Here is a 7,035-nt window from a genome sequence, read left to right as displayed (position 1 = left end):
AGCGGGCTTACTGAGAAAAACAGCAAGATTGGGATTTCCTGTTTTTGAGCAACATCTCTTAGCCCACCGAGCCAGAGAGCAACGTGAGAGTCCTAGAAATTTTGAGAATGTGAGACTCAGGCCAAAGAGACCAACGTTGTAAAGAGTCAGGACTTATTTTATTTTATTTTAAGACGTCTCCTTCGTGCTATTGTCTTATTTATCATATTTGAAATATGCGTCATTCATTATTTTCATGGCTGGACCGCGCCCAGGGATGCAGCAGTGAGGAAAAAGTAAAAATAAACGGGGAAAGTCCCGGTTACTGAAGTGATGCGGGTACAAACCAAAAACATTTCAACATGCACAGGACAGGACAAGTCCAAACTTTCAAACATGGTATCCGTGATTGGTTTCCTATTGATACAGAGCTTCAGTGAGCAAGTAAAGAAATCAGTGTGTTAATGTACAGTGAGAAAAGCTCAAGGTTCACGTGCTCTGTGTTTCTGGCTTCGTTAATCAGTGTACAGGGTTTGCACAGTTGTCATGTTGATGCTTTAGTTAACACACATCCTCCTGATTTGCTATAAGTTTGATTTAATTGATTTTAGGATTTCCCGTCTGCCAGAATTCATCAACCTTCTTTCTTGACCTTGGAAAAAGTTGCTAAACAAAAAGTTTTCGGGTTCATCACACAAGATAAAGAAAAATAAGTATAATGAGAAACAGGTTGAGAACCTGAGGCCGTCCCACATACGGTCTGGTCCCAATATTGATGATCATAATTTAATCATTCTAATATTTTGAAAGAACTTTTCAAACTTCAAATTACAAAGTGCTTCACAGGGCAAATAATTAAAACAAATCATAATAATCAGATTTAGAGAAAAGTTAAATTAGAATATGGCTCTCCAGTCATTTTAAATCTATTTTAAAGTTAGTTTAGTTTAATTTATCAACTCGTCTGAGTCATTTACTGGATTGAATGTATATTTTTATATAGATATTTATATTTATATTGTATCTCTGTCCTGTCTTTAATGTGCTATGTAAAACAATGATTTGAGTCACCCCCTGACCCTTAATACTACTAATACTAATACAAATCATCATCATCATCATCATCCTGATAATACATTCAATCAATTTGCAAGTTTAACAAAACTCACCCTGCGGAATTAGAAAGATGATGCAGTTTAAAAGCAGATCTGAAATTGTGATTTCATTAATTAAATAAAACAAAACCCATATTACACCAATCTCTGATGAGTTATAATCCCAGTCAAGGATTAAAGCCTCTCCTGTCCACTGTGATTCTTTCCTCCTTCCATAAATATCATGATATCAGATCACCGTGGTGTTTTATGACAATTAACACCGCATGATAAAAACCCTCGGCTCCTTTGATTGTGTGTGGCAGATATGTTATCGCTTCATGTCCTGGATATGGTGAGAAAGAGTCATGGTCCAGTGGTTCAGAGACACAGACAAACTGTTATTTACACGACGTCAGTTTAACCACAGCTGAGTGAGTGTCCAGGATGAAGCTCGTAGAGAAACACTGCCACAATCAAAGATTACGACAGATTCACAGAGAGGAAGCCACGGGAATGTCAGTCACACACACATGCACACACACACACACACACACACACACATTATTGTCTCTACAAGCCGTGCACTGCAGTAATTGTGCAGAAAACAATCAGTCAGCAATACAGTGAGACAGACCGGGTTTGTCCTCAGTCGGTTCAATGGAAGCGTGGGCTGATGTCTTTGCCACACACACACACACACACTCACACACACACACACACACACACACACACACACACACACACACACACAGCCCCTCACCCTGTCCTTATCCATCAAGACTAAATGTCTAAACCTAAACTCAGTTCTAACCCTGAAACCAAATCTTAACCCTCAAACAACCTGCTGAATTTGAGAGAACTCACAAAATCAAAATGTCCCAGTGAAGGTGTTGAACCAATGTTGACCCTCAAAACAAAAGATAGACATCCGCACACACACACACACACACACACATACACACACACCCCCTTCTGACATCACTTCCTTCCCAACAGCAACAAACGCAGGGGTTGTTGGGAGAGTCCACTGGATGAGGGAGAGGTGGGGGGGGTGGACTGTTGAGTCAAGCGCATGGAATCTGTGATACTGTGCTGGGCTTTGTGTTGCTGAGGGGAAAACCAGCTACATCATCGTCTTTTGTTGACTCCGGTCTGAAGAACATCTCCTTTGTCTCTCCTCTTTGTTCCTGATGCATCTGCTCCTCCTTTCATCAGACTAATAGGTGTGAGCCGGGGAACGAGCCAGAGGGCCTGAATCACAGAGGTGTGAGGTCACGCTGGATGACGTTCGTCGCCGTAGCATCCGGAGAGATGAGGCAGCCTCTGACATCAAAGCTTATTCAGAAATTACGTTTCTCCTGGAGCTCGGGATCAGACGTGGTTGGGCGGAGGCGGCAGCTCTGCAGAATCCTCACGATCCGACTGTTCCCCGACACTGAAAACGCTAATCGAGTGGAAAATCGAATTGATCAAACTCTGTCTGCGAATTGGAAAACATGGAACGTTTCTCTTCCTCTCAATATCCAACTTTCCCCTGGATTTGTGAAAGACGAGTATTTAAATCATTTCACATGACGTAACTCCACCACCTGCACCTTGTCTGGATTTCAAACGCATTACTGTAGTTGAACGGTTTGTTTATGCTAAGCTACTTAATGAGCCACTTATTTCTTCATCCTGTTACGTCAGGAACTTCCTTTTTTCAACCTCACAGGCCTGCGGATGAGTTCACTTAGCGCTGACATCATGTTCCTCACGTCTTCTTCTTATTTCAAATATTATTTTACTCTTTATAAAAATTCATTTTTTCTTTCAGCTCTTTCATCCATTTATATCTGAAACTAGCTCACCCTTGTATTCACTTCTTCTAGTCATTTATCTCTTTACTTCATTTATCCATTTCCTGTTGTTTTACCCGTTGATCTGTTCAAACAATAGGTTTCAGTAACTTTTTGAAAATGATGAACATTTGAAGTAGTTACAGATACTATTGAGAGTTAACTTTACTTAGACCTCCTGCAGTTAAACTGTCAAATTACTGCAGTTCTAACGAAGGTATGACAGAAGTAGACTAAAGTGATAAACAGTCTGACAGCCCTTGAATTACTAACTTCTAGTTAAAGGTTCAGTTTGTCAGATTTAGGTGAATATAAAATGATCCTTGAGATGTTCTCACTCGTGTGTTTTATCTAAAGTGTGTCAGTTGTTGTTTTCTTTACCTTAGAATGAATCTTTATATTTACATCCGGAGCGGCTCATCTCTCCGGAGGCGGCCATGTTTTTTTACAGTAGCCCAGACTGGACAAATTAAACCTTTTGAGTTTCTATGACAACTGAAAGTTTCCACAAGTTCTCTGTCATGTTTGGAAGAAGAGGATGAGGCGAATACTTCCATTCACTTTGGACTGTTGTTATTTTATAGACAGAATTTCATGTACTCTAAGTAGATATATATATGAACAGTATTTTTTTTTTTTATTTGATCACACAACTTTGAAAGTACCTCCCTGGAGAAGTATTTTACGTTGGAAATCCCTTATTTAAAAACATATCAGATATCTCTGTGGGATGTTTTTGCTGATGTCACGGCAACAGAAGTTGTGGTAGACTTCCTTAATCCTGTTGACTTTATGATTGAGGTCAGCACCATAATGAAAGATCCCACAGAGTCACCGCTCCTCTTTCAAAACCTGAGCGCAGCGATACCCGTGACATTTCCCTGCTATTGTGAGCCCGTTTCCAGGAGCGACCACATGGCGATGCCGTAGCCTTGATCGTGTGAAAGCCAAGCGGCAGGTATTAATGCCCCCGACGGTTTGGCTCCCAGGGCGACTGTGACCCTGAAAAGTATCAGCGTGAGAGCGAAGACGTGGAGGCGATGATGAAAGAGAGCGAGAGATAAGAGCTCATGAGAGGGAACAGCTGAATCATGTTGAAATTGTGTTTATCTGAAAACCATTGGAACAGAGCAGGAGGGGAAATATCAGAGTCAAGAGGGTTCTGCTGGTGTTTCCCAAAGTCCGACAGATCTGTTTTGACTCTGCTGATTGGAAACAGCAGCTGGTGCTTGGTGTGGACCTGGTAACGTGGTAAATAGTATTAGGTATTATCTGAGCAGTGAGTCTGTCTGACTCACAGAAACAACAAGCGTCTCTCAACTGGTGAACACTACGCACTCGTGTTCCCACCCTGAAGGAACAGAAAACAGCCGAGGAGAGTTTTTGCTGTTTAATTCAAGTCGTGTTGCTTCATCTGCTGTTGTGTCTGCGCTCATCTTTTCGTCTGATTACACCCACTGCTGTATTGACTCAGGTGTGTGCGTACGTTCTGGCTTTGACAGGCGGCTCACTCATGAGGAAACATGACGTCTTGCTTCCTCCACACCCACGGCCACCTTGGCCTTGGTGTGGTCTGCGCCCTCGGGCCGGCGTCAGCCCACTTTGATGTGGCTGCGGAGAGGAAGAGGAGGTCAGGTCCGGGAGATCCTGACATGGTCAACTGAATGAGAAACGGGTTCTGCTGATGTCACCGTCAGTCCTGCCCAGAAGTTTGTACTTTTTCTCCATCGCTCCGCTCATCCTCCTCCTCCTCTTCTTTCTCTGCCTCGGTCGATGGTAAAACTGGCAACAAAGAACCTAAATGAATGGATGCGTCACCAAAGAGAGACATGGTTCAGGGAAGACTGAACCTTTAAAGGTCGTCCAAGATGTTCAGTTTACACAGAGTGCGTCATTTATTTTCTCATTTGTGCATCTTTGGCTAAATCCACACTCTTCTCCACTCTGAATAAATCTGGGTGATAAATCCCACCCAGGTCGCCATACATGAAATCATGGGATTCTTGTAGCGTTTGCTGTGTCACAAAAAAAAAAATCCTCCCCTCTTCCCACTGTTGGAGCTGTAAGATGAAATGTCTTGTCTGGACTGTGTCCCATGTGATGTAAGATGGAGGGATGAGAGGAAGACGGGGAGCAAAGAGGAAGGAGCAGAGGGTGACAGGATGTAGGAGCTCTGGGCCGAGCGCTGACAGACTCACTTTTTAACCTCCGACAAGTGTGTGGGGCTCCGCGCGGGGGGAGGATCTGTGTTCACACGTGTTTTAAACATGTTTGCCGAGCGTCCACTTCTGGGTGCACACAGTACATACATGTTAGTCATATTTTTAGCCGCGTTAACATGGGTGGAGTTTGTTTGTGGTCAGACTGAAATAGCTGAACAACTATGTGGATGTTTGCCAATCGACTTCGGTAAAGATATACATGACCTCTGATTTTTTCCTGTAGCGCCACCTTCAGGTCAGGTTTCACGCTGCACACGGTCCAGAAGTGCCTACTTTGATCGTGTGCTTTGTCAGACTCTCCCACACACTCCAACCCACACACATCAGCTGAAACAGGATCTGCCTAATGGTCTGGAATATCCCTGTTTGGGCCGATCATTGCTCCCATTTTCTTTTCAAATGTGTAGTTTTGATAAAACCGCAGGCCGGTGTGATGTGACTGGAGAGGTGGCGGCGGCGAAGGGGCAGTGGGGTGTAAACATTGGGGTTGCTATGGAGGCGGGGGGGGGGGGGAGAAGTGTGTGTGTGTGTGTGACTTGAAATGACCTTCTCACCACAGAGGATGTGGGAGAAGAAAGACGATTCTCTGCTCTTCGTGTCGTGAGCAGATAAAAGAGAGCAGTAAAAAAGCAGTGGAAAAACTCTGGGCTGGTTCTACCTTAGTTGTTCCGCGGCCGACTCGCGCTTCAGGATTCTTGAGGAACCATGTTATTGTTTCAAAGTACTCCGCCACAATCAAATACAAATGCAACAGCTGTGCCAAGGATCCGTGCCATCGAACACTTACACCAGGCAGCAGCTTTCAACCATTTCCTCATATTTGGCTTCTTTAATTTGTGCATTTCCACCCTTCTGGTTTCAAAACAGGCTGAATCCAGTGGAAACACGCTGGTTTGTCTTTGAAGCTGAAATAGCCGAGCGGCACCGCGTTCACCGTGACTCCACAGTCCCTGAACCTTCAACCTTGACCTCAACTCTTCAGAGGAGACAAACCGCTGACGTCAGGGTTCAGGTGTGAGTTTGCAGAGTTTAGGGTGAGCTGGAGGGCACGGTTAACTAGGAATGCTCTTAAAAACCAGAGATAATCCGTTGCTCATAACAGTGGAAGAGTTGGCCAGTGGCAAAGGTAAACACCCTGTCTCAAGTTTTATCTCTGCATGCTGTTACACGGGCACGTTTGTATTTCTCTCTCTCTCTCTCTCTCTCCACTTCTACTTAACCTCTCTTCACCCTTTCTCATTCATGCTTGCTCTCTTCTTTCCTTCCTTCTCCTCTCCCTGCAGCTACAGGGCTTTTGGCTTCCTGTCATCATTTGAAACAGCATCAGGTTCCACTTGCTGGCAGGCTGCACATAGCATAACACTGGGGCATGGAGAGGGTCCAAACACTCTCTCGCTATGCACGCGTGAGGAGCGAGCAAATTATGAATAAATGTGCGACGCAACCCAAACACACGTTAACCTGAAGGCTGCACAACCCTGCCTGCGTTCTTTTCCGCCGCAGCATCGAGCTTCTGGAGTCCTGGAGGAAAATTGCTGAGGGCAAAGGAAACCCGCAGCTAAACTCACATTCTCACGGTGTAATAACGACCCCTGGCTGAGAGGAGAGCACTTCATAGTACCACATCCACAGCTGATGCCAAGATCAGGCCGCGGCCAGCCAAGAGCGGGAGGTCGCTGGAGCCGTGACACGGGTTCAAAAGGTCTCCCGGGAAAAAATGAGGTCTGCATCCTCGCTGGGTTCGCTCTGCACCGACCTCAGGAGAAAGTTCTGGCCGAGCTGAAGCTCCGATTCTCGTTCTACGATGCAGAAGCAAAACATCCAAAGAGGCCATTCTATAGAAAAAAAACGAGCACAAGAGTAGGAGTAAGGGGAGAATGTGGTCGTACTACTACATAA

Source organism: Paralichthys olivaceus, chromosome 10 (genome assembly GCF_024713975.1).
Source record: "Paralichthys olivaceus isolate ysfri-2021 chromosome 10, ASM2471397v2, whole genome shotgun sequence".
Taxonomy (NCBI): Eukaryota; Metazoa; Chordata; class Actinopteri; order Pleuronectiformes; family Paralichthyidae; genus Paralichthys; species Paralichthys olivaceus.
This window is presented reverse-complemented; position numbering follows the sequence as displayed.